Raw genomic sequence first — 18,705 nt, forward strand, 5'->3', positions numbered from 1 at the left:
CGTTTCTGTTATCTAAACTGTAGATGGTATTTGAATTTTAACAGTTTTCTCATTAACTTTTTCTGTCCCAAGATCTAATCAGGGATTACAGATGTGAGCCACTGCGCCCAGCCTATCTTAGTTATTTCTATCAGTACAGACTCATGGATATTTATTTTATTCTGTGGATATAGTCTAATACTATCATTGTGTGTTATGCTGCTTGTTGTTCCACCTTGGCCGTTAGGACCTTGTTCAGGCTGGAGTTCGAGACCAGCCTGGCCAACATGGTGAAACCTAGTCTCTACTAAAAGTACAAAAATTAGCCGGGCATGGTGGCGGGCACCTGTAGTCCCAGCTACTTGGGAGACTCAGGCTGGAGAATCGCTTGAACCTGGGAGGCGGGTTCAAGGTTGTAGTGAGCCGAGATCGCGTCTCAGTGGCTCATGCCTGTAATCCCAGCACTTTGGGAGACCAAGACAGGCGGATCACCTGAGGTTGGGAGTTCGAGACGAGCCTGACCAACATGGAGAAACCCTATCTTTACTTAAAATACAAAATTAGTTGGGGCATAGTGGTGCATGCCTTTCCCCAGCTACTTGGGAGACTGAGGCAGGAGAATTGCTTGAACCTGGGAGGTGGAGGTTGTGGTGAGCCAAGATTGTGCCATTGCACTCCATCCTGGACAACAAGAGTGAAACTTAGTCTTAAAAAAAAAAGAAAGAGAAAATAGCCTTTATATATTGATTTATATTTTATTTATTTCTGAGATGGGTCTCACTATGTTGCCCAGGCTGGCCTTAAGCTCTTAGGCTCAAATGATTCTTTTATCTCAGCCTCCCAAGTAGCTGGGACTATAGTTGTCTGCTTGGCTAAAAAAAATAGCCACACACACAAAAAGAAGAAGGCTGGGTGTGGTGGTTCATGCCTGCTGTAATCTCAGCACTTTGGAGACCAAATTGGGAGGGTCACTTGAGCCCGGGAGTTTGAGCCCGGGAGTTTGAGACCAGCGTTGGCAACATAGTGAGACCCTGGCCCCGCAAAAATGTTTAAAACGTAGCCGATGTGTTGGTGCTTTCCTGTAGTCCCAGCTACTTGAGAGGCTGAGGTGGCATGATTGTTTAAGCCTGAGAGGTAGATAGAGGCTGTACTGGGCTGTGATTGCACAGTGTACTTCAGCCTGGGCAAGAGGGCAAGATCCTATCTCAAAAAAAAAAAAATGTGCCTAAGATAATTTCCTAAAACATTAATGAAAATCAGGTGTTGACTTTTTCTATGTCATATTAGATATCTAATACATTTTAATTTAAATTTTAGTCCGTTAGCAGTTTGTGTTTGGTCTTATAACAGTACTTGTCTGTATAAAATAACAATCCTGGTATGTTTATACAAGAATATTATATTTTGTTTTACACACCTAATTTTGTTTCTTACTTGAGAACAGTTAAAAAGGGAAAATTAAGGAAGTAATTATTTGAATGTGAATTTATTTTATTTTTGCTAATGTAGCATAGTCTGTTACTTTTATATATTGTATTATATATGTTTGTATTAATTTTGTAAACTTGATTGTTCCCACTTCAGAAATTCATAGTTTTTAATTCCACTCTGGCTGGCCTGCAGCAGACTGTGCAAATACTTTCTTCACTAGTCTAGGTGCTATAGGCCCAGGAAATAGAAACAGAATTAGCTTCGGTAAGACATTTAAGAAGGAAATTAAGACATTTAAGAAGGAAATCTGTACAGATCTTAAATTTAGAGATTTGATATGAATGACTTCTGGATTACCTATGCCAGTAGCCAATTTCTATGGAATGATGAGAATTTGTAAAGTTTATTATGGCTTACTAATTGATAATGTTTTTGTTAATCAAATGGAAACCTAAAATATTAAATGTATAATTAATATAAAATAGTTATAAACTTTAGATTATGTATAATTATATGAAGATTATTGAAAACAGTATGCAGATAAATTAAATCAAAATTACTTCTCAGTAGTCATAGATATTTTTATTATTTGGGGAATAAAGATTATGTGGGTATGTATTTGAAATTGCTGCTTTTAAATATGCAAATTCAGGATATGATTATTCTATATTAAAACTTCATAAGGCCAGGCGTGGTGGCTCATGCCTATAATCCCAGCACTTGGAAGGTGGAGGCGGGCGGATAACCTGAACACAGGAGTTCGAGACCGGCCTGGCCAACATGGCAAAACCCTGTCTCTACTAAAAATACAAAAATCAGCTGGATGTGGTAGCATATGCCTGTAATTCCAGCTACTTGGTAGGCTGAGGTAGGAGAATTGCTTGAACTTGGGAGGTGGAAGTCGCAGTGAGCCGAGATCGCCCCACTCTGCTCCAGCCTGGATGACAGAGTGAGACTGTCTCAAAAAACAAACAAACAAAAACAACATCTTCATAAAGGTTCAGTCAGAGCAGTTTGAGCCACCACGCCCAGTTAATTTTTGTGTTTTTAGTAGAGACAGGGTTTCACCATGTTGGCCAGGCTGATCTCGAACTCCTGACCTCGTGATCTGCCCGCCTTGGCCTCCCAAAGTGCTGGGATTACAAGTGTGAGCCCCACTGCACCTGGCCAGGACATGCTTTATTAAAAGAGCTTTTACTCAAGTTGAATGATGAGTCATCTGTGTGCAAAAAACAAAACAAAACAACAAAAAAGAGCTTTTACAACTTATATTTTAGAAATAATTTGTGATGATGTCAAGTCGGAATGTAGTACCTTATATTTGATTAATATCTCTTTGCAGAAACTAACACTGATTTATTTGCTCTGGGAGATAGTGTTAATTGAAATTAAAATGTATAGGTTAACTAAAATGTATAGCGTGTTTCCTGGTCCTGGTCATTCAGTTTGAAGTAGCTTTGAATTTTGTAACATGTCTATGGGATATATTGGATTCATGTATGGGAATGTTTTCATAAGGAATATATCCCAGGACCATGCTGGTGATCAGTAGAACTTGAAGGATGTTAAAGCTACACTTTTTTGTTTGGGCTTAGATTTAGGTTGTTGCATGTAATTCAACTATAAATATCCAACGTTTCTTAAAAACAAAACTTTGCCTGCTTTCTTATCTCAGTTTTCTTTAAGAATTGTTTGACTATCGGCAGTGGCTTTCACCTGTAATCCCAGCACTTTAGGAGGCTGAGGTGGGAGGGTCTCTTGAACCCAGGAATTTGAGACCAGTCTGGGCACCGTAGCAAGATCTTGTCTTACAAAAAATTAAGCAATTAGCTGGGTGTGGTGGCATGTGCCTGTAGTCCCAACTACTCAGGAGGCTGAGGTGGGAGGATTGCTTGAGCCCAGGCTAAGCCGAGATCATGCCACTATACTCTAGCCTGAGTGACAGAGCAGGATCCTGTCTCAAAAAGGAAAAAAATATATAAATAAATTGGCAACCATGTCATTTTACATTAATATATTGAGTTTACCTATCTGATATTAATAAAATATATTCTAATAGGGAGTACATTAATTCTGTGAAACGCTGAAAAGCAGTAGACTTCAATTTCTTAAAAATACAAGTAAATGAAAAGTAGATGGTATATTATGCTTCTGTTAGGTGCCGCAATAAATTGAGCAGGTTAATTCTCAATGAAATGAGGATTTTTGTACACATTTTTAGGTAATGGAGCTGAATTGGTTAAAAGCCTACTGTGTATTAGGCATTTCACATATGTTATTGCAAGAAATCAAATGAGATAACTGGCATGAGGTTGACTGCATATATTAAAATGAAGAGATTGAGACTGGAAGAAGGATTTTTTTTTGCTAGAGCTGTCATTGAGATATAGTTTGTTTGTCCGTTAGCACAGCCTTATCTCTGCATTATGTTCTCTAGTCTCTCAAAGTTGATGCTTTAAAAGAAAGTCAGTTCAGAATGGAAATTTATTAATATTAATGGCTCTTATTAGGGTAGTTCTTATCTGCCCAGTATCTTGAAGTGTTTTTTCATATATTTCAAATGTTTTATATATATATATGTATGTATTTTTTTTTTTTAAGTAGAGATGAGGTTTCACCATGTTGGGTAGGCTGGTCTCAAACTCCTGACCTCAGGTGATCCACCCACCTGGGCCTCCCAAAGTGCTGGGATTACAGGCATGAGCTGCTGTGCCTGGCCAGAGTTTTAAAATATGTAACCCTTATTAGAAGCCTTTATCCTTTTTTTGGAGGGAAGAGAGGGGAATATGTCCTACTGCAGTCTATACCACAGGAACATGCTCAGTTTTTAAATTTCAGTGATGAGTTGGGATTTGAAAGTAAGCTGTTTCTTGGCTGGCACGGTGGCTCACGCCTGTAACCCCTGCACTTTGGGAGGCCGAGGTGGGTGGATCACCTGAGGTCAGGAGTTCGAGACCAGCCTGGCCAACATGGTGAAACCCTGTTTCTACTAAAAATACAAAAATTAGCTGGGCAAGGTTGTGCATACCTGTAATCCCAGCTACTAAGGAGGCTGAGGCAGGAGAATAGCTTGAACCTGGGGGCGCAGAAGCGAAAGTGAACTGAGATTACACCACTGCACTCCAGCCTGGGCAATAAGAATGAAACTCTGTCTCAAAAAAAAAGACGAAAGTAAGCTGTTTGTTTAGTTACAGATAGCAGTGTCAGCAGAGTGCTGCCTGGTCCATTCCTGCCTCCTTCATCATAAGTATAAAGCCATCGACCTAGTGGAACCTCAGTAGGATATTTTTTGAACTTCTAGTAGAATTCAATGAAGGAATCATCAATTTAGTATAGGGCTGTTAACTTATACTTTCTACACATACTCTTTAATCTAGCTTTCTTGCTCCTTTACCATCACCATGATTGTTTATATTCTTATAGTATCTTACAGTTTGTAACATACTTTTAGATCTATTGTTAATTTTATATAGCTTGTACCTGAAGATAAAGGAAGAACAAAACGCTAACTTAGGCTTTATGCAAATTATTTAAAAACATTCTGACATTAAAGTTTCTGACTTAAAATTATATGTATAGTGAAGTGTTTAGTTATATGTTGAATAGAACTTTTACAAAAATGTAACTCAGGGTTTTCTTGCCAAAATTCTTTATTCTCTAGCCAGTGATGATGTCTTTTATTAATAGCTTAAGTTTCTGAAGTCCATCTGGAATTACAGTGCAAGTGTAGTCTGATCCTGTGCGGTGTCTGTAGTGCAAGGTGTGAACATCATCAGCTTATAGATAGAGTTGAATCTTACTTAGCATTATTCTAAGGCTTGGAAGTTAAACATAGAAATGTATACAGAGAAACAAAGCCTTTCATACATTAAAATGGAAACTATTTTTGCTGATCTGTAAAATGTCCTTCCTGTGGATATTTTCAGATAATTTTCCAAGCTTTTACTATATACATGTATATATATGCATATATATGTGAATATATATATGCATATATATGTGAATATATATATATATAGTACTGCAAAACTGTAGTCTCAAGATCATTATTTAAAAGTCCATCGTTAACATGGCTGGGCACGGTGGCTCATGCCTCTAATCCCAGCACTTTGGGAGCCTGAGGTGGGCAGATTACCTGAGGTCAGGAGTCTGAGACCAGCCTGGCTAACATGGTAAAATCCCGTCTGTACAAAAAATACAAAAATTGGCTGAGTATGGTGGTGCATGCCTGAAATTCCAGCTACTCTGGAGGCTGAGGCATGAGAATTGGCTTGAACCTGAGAAGCGGAGATTGCAGTGAGCTGAGACTGTGCCACTGCACTCCAACCTGGATGACAGCGCGAGTGAGACTCTGTCTAAAAAAAAGAAAAAGGTACATCCTTAACTTGCCATCACTCTCACATTTTCTTCCTGTGGAAATGTGCTTATGTTAGATTATTTGCATGAACTAAGATTATTAAGTCCTAATATTTTTTCTACCATTTTTACCACTATTATTTCATGTAGAAAGTTGAGAGAATTTTATTCAAAGCTGCCTTTATGTGAGGAGCTGACAGCACAGGGGTAATAGAAATAGACATTTTTAAAGGGGGTAACTCCCAGCAAAATAAAAGCGAAGTACCAATTGTGGCAGGGATGACAGTGGTTATTGGATCCCTGAGCTGTATTCTTTCTGTCAGTTCTCTCTAAGGGACTCAGCTTTCAAGGAGGGAGAGATGGAAATCTTAAACAGGTTTGGTAGCTTCCCTACCTTTTATCTGCCCAGACAATAAAAATAAAACAGCTCACAATATTAGAATTTGGGGTAATAAATTAATTTGGAGATATCTAAATGTAAAATGAGATTTCTGGGCACATGGCAGTGCGGTATGTATAATAAACAATTGGGGTTGAAACAGTAAATGCATGAACTAGACAGACTCTTTTTCACCAGACCTTGTGTTATAGGTGAATGAAATTTGGGAATCCTATACTTGGAATTCTGGAATGGCTAGCCTGAGCCAGAAAAAAATCGCTTTGTGATCTAAGAAGGAATTGAGTTAAGAAGATTTGTTCTTCACACCACATTTCCATGTTGTTGAGGAAAATAGATTGGTAATGGTGACAAGGTCAAGGATGTGTTGGTTGAAGTTGTGGAAGATGAGCAGCAATTTAAGGGCGTTAAAATATATTTTTAAGAGTGGAAATTGCGTTGAAGAGTGGACTGAAAGTCGACCTAAGAGAATTAGGGCATGTTGTTTGCGCCATATGTGTGCAAAGTTTTTGTATTAATGAGTGACTCCATCCTTTGGAACGATGTGGGCAAATCTGATTGGAAAATCATTTATATACTAGGGTCTTAAAAATGCTATGATTGGAAAGGCCATTGATACATATAATTAATTGCCATGTGTTATGCATAACTTTCTGGAAAACTATCACTATTGCTTATGTAGCCCAGGGATAAATATATCTTGAAGTGTTATAATGTTGTGTCACTGAAAATGGAGCTAAATATACACATGTCTTAAGTACAGCACTGTGGTAAGGATATTGTGTAGATTAATTGGCATGTTGTAACCAATAGTTTTCTATACATTTTGCTTTAAAAATTTAAAAAGCCATAAGTATAATTTGCATTAGATTTACCAAGAATAATTTACCTATTTTACCTGCAAGATCTTATAAGGAGGTTGCCTTTATTTAAAAATGATTCCAAGGTGACTGAGAAATGGAAGAAAATGGCTTTTCATAACATATGGAATTATGTTTTATATTATAAAAACTGAGTAGGATTCTCTGTTCTTTCTACAGCTTAGGTTGTATATGTTAAGAATTTTGTGTAAGTTTTACAGTGCTTTAGTGGAATATAACATTACAAATGGTGTTTTATTTTAAAAATATAATTTTTTTGTATTTTTGGTAGACACGGTTTCACTCTGTTGCCCAGGCTGGTCTTGAACTCCTGAGCGCAACCATTCCACTGCCTAGGCCTCCTGAAATGCTGGGATTACAGGCATGAGCCACCGTGCCCGGCCCTTATATATTTTAAAAAGATGTTTAATTTGTTACTGTGTTATGCAATAGTTGCATGATGATTTCTTTGATCTCTAAATTTTTTTTTTTTCTTTTTAAAATGGAGCACAGAAATACTTAAAGTTTCTGATATTTTTCCATCTTGGTTCAGGAATTTCTTTTTTGTGTAATTTTATGAAGCACAAACTAAGTATTTTTGAACCAACAGACTACTGTGTGGTATTAATTTTGATATTGTCCTAAATTTATGTCATTTACACAAATCAAATAGTGTCAACCTTAAAAAAATTTTTTAGGCAATATTTTTCTTATATTTGAGAGTTAACTTGTATGGTTGATTATAATCTTTACCTTCTAAAGGGATTAAGGAAAAATCTTGTTCACTGTTGTGAATTCTAAAATGTTTTGGTTCCAAGTCTTAGTTTTTCTTACTCTGGTATTATGTCCAAAATGAATGCCTAGTAAAAGTTAGTAACTCTCATGGCAATTAAAGTATTTTGATAACGTTTATAAGTTCTTGTTCTCAATTTTGCCACTAGTAAAGATGTGGTAAAAGTTAATCTTTTTTGTTGTCTTTCTTCTGAACTTAAAGATCATTTTTCATCCTATTCAACCTTTGGCCTGACCTTTTCAGGTCACTAAATGTCTGGTTTTCACTTTTTGTAGCATGTAAGAAATAATACTTTGAGTGTAATTGTATTAATTTTTGTGAATAAACTGCTCTGGAGTGCTGAAGTGTGTTATGATGCCTAGTCTTTTCAGAATTACTGGCATTATGGTATTGAATGACTTAAAACATTTTATATTTATAATATTTTAGAATTTTTATGAGACAGATAAACATGTACCCAGATTTTCAGAATCTTGACATTTGCATAATTGATTAATAATTCACATCACCCTAAGAGATTTGTGAAATATTTTTGGGATAATTCATTTAGAAATAGCCTGTGTTTAAATTTTAATTTTCTTTTTTAAGAAAATGGGCAGATGATAAATTACCATGAAAGCTTCATTTAAAAATCTATTTTTGGTATTACCTTCTTTAATTTCGGGGAGAAAAAATTTCCCAAATGTTAACAGTTGAACATGTAATGTTGGCTCTTTTTGGCCTTCAATTTGAAATTGTCATGGGTTTGGATTAAAGACATGATGTATTTTTAGCTATTGGGCAAGAGATGGCAATATTGCATTACATGATCACTGCAGTTACGGTATTTTATATGAAAAGTGAATTTCATGTTACAAATGTACTTACAATTATTAGAAGTCATTAAATTAGTTTACACTTTGTTTTTTCTGATTGATTTTTTTCTGAGGTTTTTAGCAGTATTTATGTAAACATTGGACAAATTGGCCCTTTCAGAGACAGTATGATCTTGTGCAGATGTCCGACTGCAGTATGTGTGCTGGAGACCAGATGTGAAATTATTCAGTCACTGGCTTACTGCTTGACACCTTCATTGCTCTGTTGCCCTCACTGTGCTTGTCCTAGAATCTGGTCCTTGTCCTCTTTGTCCACATATGAAGGTGGGAGTTTTTTAATTTGAGGACAAACATTTGTTACCTTTAATACTACATTGCTTTCAGACTCACTAAAAACTAACCTTTGCATACTGTGCAACTTGTATAGCTTATTAATCTTCAAGTCTATTAACATGTATTATGGTTAAAGAGTCTTCATAATAAAACAGAATGCAGTAATTACATTTAAAAATTTGCCACCAGTTCCTACTTTACCAACACGTGTTTAATGGTTAAGGAGGAAATGATTTGCATTTCTTGGTATTTGCAGAGACTTTGCTTTTGCCCCTTTTATTGTAGCTTGGTCATTCTCAAATTTGAGTTTCTAAGAACTTTTATAGTATTAAGTACACTAATCCATGTATATATTATTTTTATGGTTGATTAAGGGCTTTTTTTGGTAAGAGTTGTGGCTACCCATGATTTTTACCTAATTGGATCATTTTAGATTGAAACTCCTTGCATAAAATGCAACTCTGCTTAGCCCTGCTGCCAGTAGCTTATTTCTGCTGGCTTAGAGTGACATCTCAGCTAGTTCCTACTTTAAGATAATTTAACTGTTTTACGTTTTTTTAAATGATGTGCGAGTTCTTTCTATTTTACTTATCTTTACTTTTGACATGTCAGAGACACTGTTGCTTAGTTATTAAGAACAGACTGTAGGCTGAGCGCAGTGGCTGACACTTATAATCCCAGCACTTTGGGAGGCCGAGGTGAGTGGATCACCTTAGGTCAGGAGTTCAAGACCAGCCTGGCCAACATGGGGAAAACTGTCTCTACTAAAAATAAAAAAATCAGCTGGGCTTGGTGGTACGTGCCTGTAATTCCAGCTACTTGGGAGGCTGAGGCACAAGAGTCACTTGAACCCGGGAGGTGGAGGTTGCAGTGAGCTGAGATCATGCCACTGCACTCTAGCAAGAGTGACAGTGCAAGACTCCATCTCAAAAAAAAAAAAAAAACAAAAACCCAGACTATAGCTAACTATTAATATTAAGCCTGACTGTAAAGCCAACTACTGCCATTTATTAGCTTTCTAAATTTGGTAATATCTGTGTATCTTAGCATCCTTATTAAATGAAGATGACAGTAGTAGTCCTTTCTGAAGATTAAATGAGTCAGTATATGTAAAGTTGTCAACTTTGTGTTTTAATGTTATAATCAGTATTAGATATGATACCTGGCACAGAGTAATAATTTGGGTGTTTTTTTGTGTGCATTAGTGAACAAGTAAAAACAAGTATATTTAATATAATGTATGGAAGTAATTTTACTCTTTTTTGTCTTTAAGTTAGAATAAATATTAAACTATATTCCAAAGGTTAAATAAATGTAGTATGTGTGTGAATCCCTTGAGTTTTCAGTAGAATTCTATTTAGGTGCCTGTCAAGTCCAGTCTGCATCATCTTGACATGTCTTGGATAAGATCTTCATACTATCACTTTTTCTGTCATGGACACTACAAATTATATTGAATCAGAAATCTAATTTAATCTATTTTTATTAAATTGGAAGCAGTAATTGCTTTCAATTTAATGGGATTGGATTCAGTATTAGAAATTTCAATGTTCCTTCAGACTTAATAAAATATGGTTATATAGATTTCCATTTATTTGTGTGTGTTCCTGTGCCCTCGCAGAGAGAAATGATTTTGGAGTATTACTTGTATTCATTTGAGTTGTTTGCGACAATTGATAAATAGGCATATTGTAAGGATAGGAATGAGGGTGGCATTCTCTTTGTTTATTTTCTTTTCTACCCATGGAGTAATGAAGAGAGAAATAAAAATAAGGGCCTTCAAAATGTTATTTCCATCCACTCAGAAATAAAGGAAGGAAATTTAGAATCTATAGAGAAGATCTGGAATGGTATTTACTCTTAAGGGTAAACAGTATCCAGCCCTACTAAAGATGAAAAAAGGAGAGCCTGGGGTGAAATTAAATCCTTAAAAAAAATTCATTGTTGGCCGGGCGTGGTGGCTTATGCCTGTAATCCCAGCACTTTGGGAGGCTGAGGCGGGCGGATCACTTGAGGTCAGAAGTTTCCAGCTTGGCCAACATGGTGAAACCTCATCTCTACTCAACATACAAAAAAAATTAGCTGGGTGTGGTAGTGGACCCCTGTAATCCCAGCTACTTGGGAGGCTGAGGCAGGAGAATCACTTAAACCTGGATGGCAGAGGTTGTAGAGAGCCGAGATGGCGCCACTACACTCCAACCTGGGCAATAGAGTGAGATTCCATCTCAAAAAAAAAAAATTCATTGTTAGCATTTTTTTTCAATCTTTCCCAGCAAATCATACTTAGAGATAGCTAAGTTGATCAATTTTCATGTCCTGTGCTTTTTCTTGAATGTAGTATAGACAAGAGGTTAGGCTATGGGTGAACTAACTACATTTCTGAGTTGTTGTCTAATTGTTTTTGATCATCTAGTTCCATTTCACAGAAGACGTAGTGCTTATGGCTTATTCCTTTGGCTCTTTCTCTGCTTTCACTCCTTCAGCAGTGTTTTCAGTAGGCTTTCGGTGATCTTACTGACTGTCGTCTTCTTTCTGATGTTCTTCTTAATTGAATTGCTGTATGATTTAAGATGAAATCATTGTGTTTTAACCGTGATCTTCAAGTCTGCTCTATAAAGAACTATTTAATGATTGCAGTTTGAGTAAAATTCCTAGGAGCAAGTGAATCAAAGATAAGGACGGATCATTCAGAATATTTTTTCTTTCCATGTGAAAATTCGTTGGTTCATTGTTAGCTAGCTTACAAAAATGAAGTAACTGTGAGAGTGTTCTAGAATAAATGTTGTAATTTAATGAAACTATTCAGAAAATCATTAAGCAATATAAAAGTGGAAGACATTGAAAATGGTCTATAGATACATCTAAGATAAAAATTAAGCCAGAGAAGCTTTAGGGAGAATATTTGAAGCTTTCATTTCCACTTTATTTGTACTGGCTTTTTGTATTATGGTGTAAAATCACGTGCAAGCCATAAACAAGGGCTTTAAAAAGTTTTTTTTTTTTTTTTTTCAGTTTTATTTAAAGATGGTGTCTCTTTATGTTGCCCAGGCTGGTCTTGAACTCCTGACCTCAACTGATCCTCTCATCTCAGATTCCTAGTTGTTGGAATTACAGGCATAAGCCCCCACACTTAGCCAATGAGGGCTTTTTTAAGGGAAAAAAAGGCTTTGCAGTTTTCAAAGTTTTTTTTTTTTTTCATTGACATAGAGATATGAATAATACTATATTGGATTAAAAGTTTTTGCATTTGTGAAGTGTAAGCAAGTATTCGAATGTAGTCAATGTGTATCCTTCATTTAATAAACATAAACATCTTTTCCTTGTCAAATGTATACAGAAATACTAGAAACAGTAAAATGATTTTACAGAATCTTGTATATAAATTTGTTCATTACTTATACAGAATAATTATATAACTTGGCTCATTTTGTAAGCTTAATGAATTAATGTTGGAATTTAAAAACTAACAATTTTAAGCCAGTGATGACCCAATCATTTTTAACTGAGGGAATTTGGGATCAGTTCTTAAAATGTTCTGAGTGTCAGTTTCTTTAAAATGTAATGATGCTCTATTAATCTCATGAAATGTGAGGTAATATGTTTTTAGAAATATTTATAAGTTTAGAAATAGCCTGCTTGGCACCTGTGCCTGTAATACTGGCTACTCAAGAGGCTGAGACAGGTGAATTACTATAGGCTAAGAGTTCGAGTCTGTCCTGTGAAACATAGCAAGACATCATCACCAGAAAAGCTAATACGTTTATTAACCTTAACCTTATAAAATGATAAACTGATGGTTTTTGAATGATTAGCTCTATTCCCCTTTCATCTGTTAGATGTTTTTGTACAACTTAACTCAGTTCCTAAATATACCAAAAGATGGCACTGTTTACCTATGTTTAATATTTTAATTTGCTTTTTTTGATAAAAAGTGTTGAGTATTTTATCTACAAATGTATTAAATAGAGGTTACATTTTTTTACATTTAATTTTCTGTTTTATAAATGCATCTTTAATTCATGTAAAGTTTACTAGGACCAGGTTTCATTTTTATTTTGAAATGGTTTGGAAATTCAGATATTTAACAGTCATTTTGTAGATATAAACTCCTGTGTAATCCAGTGTAATTAATGATAAAACCTTTTATTAATGTGACAGCTAATGTTTCATGGAAAACCTAGTTGCTTTTGTATAACAAAAACCATCAAATTTTTTAAGCCTCTAAAAACAGTGATTAAAACGTAACTGCCATAATAAATTATTTATGTGCCTTTCAGGTTACACTGCCCAGGTTTATTCATTTTGGAAGGTTATTTTATCTTAAAAATACTTTTGAAAATGTAGCAAAGCTTTTCATTGCTTGAATTTCCTATTTGCGGTTGTGTGATGAGAGGAGAATCTAGGTTCTGTGAAGAGCTTCTCTAGGTGAGAAATGCAAAAATTAGATAATACGAATTTGACTTGCAGTGAGGATTATTTATATAGCAGGATGTGATGAATACACTTCTCATACAGTTAGATGGAAACCTCCTGACTGTTCATTTATAGAGCATGTTACATCCAATGTAGTTAATGACCTAGCGAGAGAATTCAAGTAGGATTTTTTTTTGTCCCATCAAAGCTATCTATAGTTGTTTTTTTAAATAATAAACAGCATTTGTTAATGATTTTTACTGGGGTAAAAAAGCACAAGACAATTCCATTATTATAAAATGTTTTACTTTTTTTGTGGGTTGAGTTTAGAAGTCCAAGATAGAATAATTTCAGATGTGCTTCCACTGTTTCCTTTACTTAAAAGTAGGGACTATTTTGAGTCAGTATAATTTGTATGTTTCAGTTTTTATTTCTCACTGAAAATTATCTTTTAGGGTACCATGCCTTGGAAAGAAAGAGTTCGCATTTGTTACTGTTAAAAACCCATCCTCCTAACTCTGAAGTGACTGTCTCACTTACTAAATGTATATAGCTTGGGGGAAGTGAAGACAGTTGGCAGTTAGAGGTTTGTTTTTATGTTCATGGGAATCTATGTGCTTATATTTAAATGTTCACTCTTCTTGCAGGGTTTGTTGATGTTAGTAATATGATACATATGTGATTTGTCTGAATTGTTTAAAAATGCATAATTACAGGAGGATTTGATAATTCAGCAACAGTTCTGGTAGCTAAAGACTATCATGTAGATATTTTCTTCCAGTATTTGACAGTGGTACTCATACTCTGTGAGCTATGAGTAGTATAAAAAAAAAAAGGAGATACTGTGACATTTTAATACCCCAGAGGCCATACTCTTAAGATATTCTTATTGTAGAGATTAAATAGGGCTTTATTTAACAAACTGAACTGCTCTTTCACTGCTTTTAGTAGATGTAGAAATCTTTGGGTTTGGTAAACAACAAAGGCTTTTTTCCTAAATGACTTAATGCTTTCAGATTTTTGTGGGAAAATTAGAAAAAGCAAAAATGCACTCAGTGATTTTTTTTTTAAAACGCTTTGTTTCTGGACAAATGGAGAAAGATAGCTAAGTGTGCCAAAAATGGTTTTAACAGGCTTCCCCCTCCAACCTCCTACAGACCCTGGCTGTCCATAATTTCAAATTTGGTTAGGGAGTAAGATGTAATATTAGACTATGAGTGTTTTCCCTCCAAATAATACTTGTGATTAAAAGAAACGCAATCAAATAGCATTATATATTCATTATGAAAAAAAGATCTATCATGCAGATTTTGTGTGGTTCTTTTAGTTGCCTTGTAATAATGTGCTAATTTATGCTGATGATCTTACCTCATGACCCTTCTGTGTGCCCTAGATATGTTAATATGTTACGGCTTTTAATTTCAGTCGTCCGTGTTGGTTGAATATGCTTGTTAGTCCATAGTGCCACTCACTAGTCTGTGTCAAGACCTGGAAAAGAAGAAGAAAATTGTATCTCAGAATCAATTTCTTTAAGCATGTATCAGTAATGGAGGAAATTATAAAATAGACATAATTTTAATAAGACTTTACATCTGAACATTCATTGAAAATAGTAAGTACTCCAAGTACTGTAAGCTTTTAATTAGGAAAGAGAATTGGGTCATTGGTTTTATTAAGCAAGGGCTTATTAACATCTTTTGATTTTTTTCCTTGATTTTTATTTAATATCATTGAGAAACCATTACAAGAATGAAAACTAGACATCATTGGCAGTTTTTACTTATTTACATCCATTTTTCTATTCCCTAAACTTTGAGGGTTATGCATCTAAAAATTCCCATGGTAGGAAAACTTTATGTGGTTCATAAATTCAGGACCTTAAGGTAACACAGACCGAGACCTAAAACAGATGGGAGAACTCAAATGTTTAAAAAAATTTGTTAAAATGAAAATTTCATAGAAGGAAAACAATTTGCGTACATTAAATATGATTCATCTTTCTTCGTCTACAGAAGCTTCTCCTTATAAATTATTTGTATTCTTTCTACAGAGGCTATACCAGGAAAGGTACTTTTCCTTATTTGTAGTTCTTTAGCTGAAAGTGTAATGCTCTTTTAGCTTTGTCTTGAAATTGTTGCCTCCCCATTTTTAGGTTTCATCTAGATCTGAAAGACACTGACCAACTCAAATACCTGAAAATCTTGGTAACTTTCAAATTGGTATACTTGGCATAATTAAGTAGAAGTTGGTGCAAAAGTAATTGTGGTCTTTGCCAATACTTTCAATGACAAAGGCCACGATTACTTTTGCATCAAACCTATATTTCTCAAACGTCTCTGCACCTGTGATTACTTCTCTCTAAAATGGGTTATGAACTTGTTATTATGATTAATAAATGGTTGATAAATGCTAGCTACTCTGGTATTAAGCATTAATAAGGAAAATTCACTATTATATGTAAATGTTTTAAATTTGAGTCTCTGAAGTTAATCGGCAACTTAATTTAATTTGATGTAAACACGTTTAGTCCATTTAATCTATTTAAATATGTTTTTCACCAGACACGGTGGCTCACACCTGTAATCCCAGCGCTTTGGGAGGCTGAGGTGGGCAAATCACGAGGTCAGGAATTCAAGACCAGACTGGCCAACATGGTGAAATCCTGTCTCTACTAAAAAATACAAAAATTAGCTGGGCATGGTGGCTCGTGCCTGTAATTCCAGCTACTTGGGAGGCTGAGGTAGGAGAATTGCTTGAACCGGGACCAGGGAGGTGGAGGTTGCAGTAAGCTGAGATCACGCCACTGCACTCCAGCCTGGGCTACAGAGCAAGACTCCATCTCAAAAAAAAAAAAAATTTTTAAATTAAAAAAAAAATGTTTTTCTCTTGCACATCTTTTTCTGCTTTAGAGCGTGAGTTAGGAAATGAGGCAGCATAGAATATAAACTAGATAGCCTCTTTTGGTAGCCAGTCAGACAGAATGGATTGATGTCTTCATAGAAGGAATATGGAACTGGCTGGGCGTAGTGGCTCACGCCTGTAATCTAAGCACTTTGGAGGCCAAGGCAGGCGGGTCACCTGAGGTTGGGAGTTCAAGACCAGCCTAACCAACATGGTGAAACCCCGTCTTAAAAATAAATAAATAAAATTAAATTAAAAAAAAAAAGAAGGAATATGTAATTAGGAATCGGAAGATTTGGGGTCTTGCTCCAAAGAACACTTTGATTGCTTGTGAACTTATTTATCTAGTCTCAGCTTTTTAATTAATTAATTATTTTAATTTAGAGATGAAATTTCACTTTGTTGCCCAGGCTGGGGTGCAGTGGCACGATCATATCTCACTGCCACCTTGAATTCCTGGGCTCAAGAGATCCTTCCACCTCAGCCTCCTGAGTAGCTGGGACTACAGGTGTGCACCACCACGCCCAGCTAATTTTTAAATTTTTTGTAGGTACGGAGCCATCTTGTCCAGGCTGGTCTCCAACTCCTGGCCTCAAGGGATCCTCCCACTTCAGCCTCTTAAAGTGTTGGGATTCCAGGTGTAAGCCACTGTGCCTGGCCTATTCTTAGCTTTTAAATTTTCATCTATGAAATAATGCATTTGACTGTTCCAAAAGTGTGGGGGACAGGGCATCTTTCTTCACACACACTGTCTGTCTTTGAAAGGTAAATGAAGTTCTATATTAAGAATTGTGAGATGTGAAATCCTTCTTGAACATTTTTAACTTTATTCCTCCCTATACTGCCACTCTGGCCCCACGTCAGGCTCCTCCTTAACACACTACTGTGACCCAGATTGTCTTTCTTTTTTCTTGTAGCACTTACTAGACTCTATTGCAATTATTTGTTTATGTATTTGTCTCTTGTTAGACTTATCTTGGGTGTAGAGATGGCCCTTTCTTCTTGTATTCAAAGTACCTACCACCATATTTGGCTTATAATAAGCCTCAGTTGGTGTTTGTGGAATGAATTTAGATCAATATCTGTGCCATTCATGAGAAACAAGTAAAACTTATTATATAGAGCACAGAGGTGGTTTCTAATTTGTGTTGCTCTAATTTTTACTGTTAGATGTAAAACATTGAATGATTTGTTACCACTTGGGATAATTAAATTTAGCATTTTTCTAGTTTAAGTAGTTTAGTTTTTGAGACACTTTTATGGGCCTCTCTATATTAATGGCCTTATTGGTGCTTTAGAGATTTTGTGATTCATGGGCACTGTAAGTATAGATTTCATGCTTACAGCGATTGAATAAAATAGGCACATTGTTCTTTGTTAGTTTCTTCAATTGGGTCTTTTAGTTTTCCTGTTCTTACTGGTGATTCCTTGAGGCATCTGGCCAGTGTTGAGTATTTCTTCTTGACTCATCATCCCTTCTGCCGCCTGCCAAAGAAGTGCTTTTACGTTGGTCAAGAGCATTTGGTGTGAGTTAGATTTCATTATTGGTATAGGTTATTGACCACCTGGTAAGTCTAAGCATGTCATAGTAATTAGCATTGAATGCCAGCCACCAGAATGCTTAATTCAGGGACTCTGCTCTTTTAATTCTAAAGGTGTTGTGAAGTATGGAGAAATCCTCTACCTGAATAGGAAACTAGCTACTAAATTTGGACCTGCTCCTGCACCATTTTCCGTTGTGTGAAATTTCAGTCGATTGTATTAAATTTGCTTTTATATAGTCTTTCAGAATCAGTAGAAATTTTTCCTTAGTTATATCTAAGTCACTCCTTTTTGAGATGATTTAGAAAAGAGGAAATTGAGGATTGGGAGTTAAAAAGGGAGAAAAATGGCGGATATGTAACATGTAGAAGTTTTAACATTCGGGCTCAGGAGAATGATTCTTCTGGGCTTTAATACTTGTGTCTGAGAGCTGGGAGGAAGCTGTGTTGAAGGGTGTCTGGGATCTGGTGAGACCCCAGAAAATGAGAATCCATCACCAAGTAAGAAAGGCATCGATGGGACTTAAAAGTGTTTGGCTACAATGAAAGCTTTTTATTTATTTAATTTTTATTTTTAATTAATTTATTTTTTTGAGATGAAGTCTCATTTTGTCACTCAGGCTGGAGCGTAGTGGTGCCATCTTGGCTCACTGCAACCTCTGTCTCCTGGGTTCAAAAGGTTCTCCTGCCTCGGGCTCCCGAGTAGCTGGGATGCCTGACTAATTTTTGTATTTTTAGTAGAGACAGGGTTTAAGTATGTTGGCCAGGCTGGTCTCGAACTCCTCTCCTTTGGTGATTCGACTGCCTTGGCCTCCCAAAGTGCTGGGATTACGGGTGTGAGCCCCTGCGCCCGGCCAGCTTTTTAGAATGCATTTTATCTGCTGCA

The 18,705-nt window shown here is 35.9% G+C and overlaps 1 protein-coding gene across 2 annotated transcripts in view; it reads left to right on the plus strand.

Annotated features, from left to right (window-relative positions):
- CDKAL1 (CDK5 regulatory subunit associated protein 1 like 1) overlaps positions 1 to 18,705 on the plus strand; it is a 716,352-nt gene that overhangs the window by 14,647 nt on the left and 683,000 nt on the right. The window lies entirely within an intron of this gene.

The sequence above is a fragment of the Aotus nancymaae genome, unplaced genomic scaffold (assembly GCF_030222135.1).
Source record: "Aotus nancymaae isolate 86718 unplaced genomic scaffold, 86718_ANA_hifiasm-v0.15.2.pri h1tg000051l, whole genome shotgun sequence".
In the NCBI taxonomy this organism is placed as follows: Eukaryota; Metazoa; Chordata; class Mammalia; order Primates; family Aotidae; genus Aotus; species Aotus nancymaae.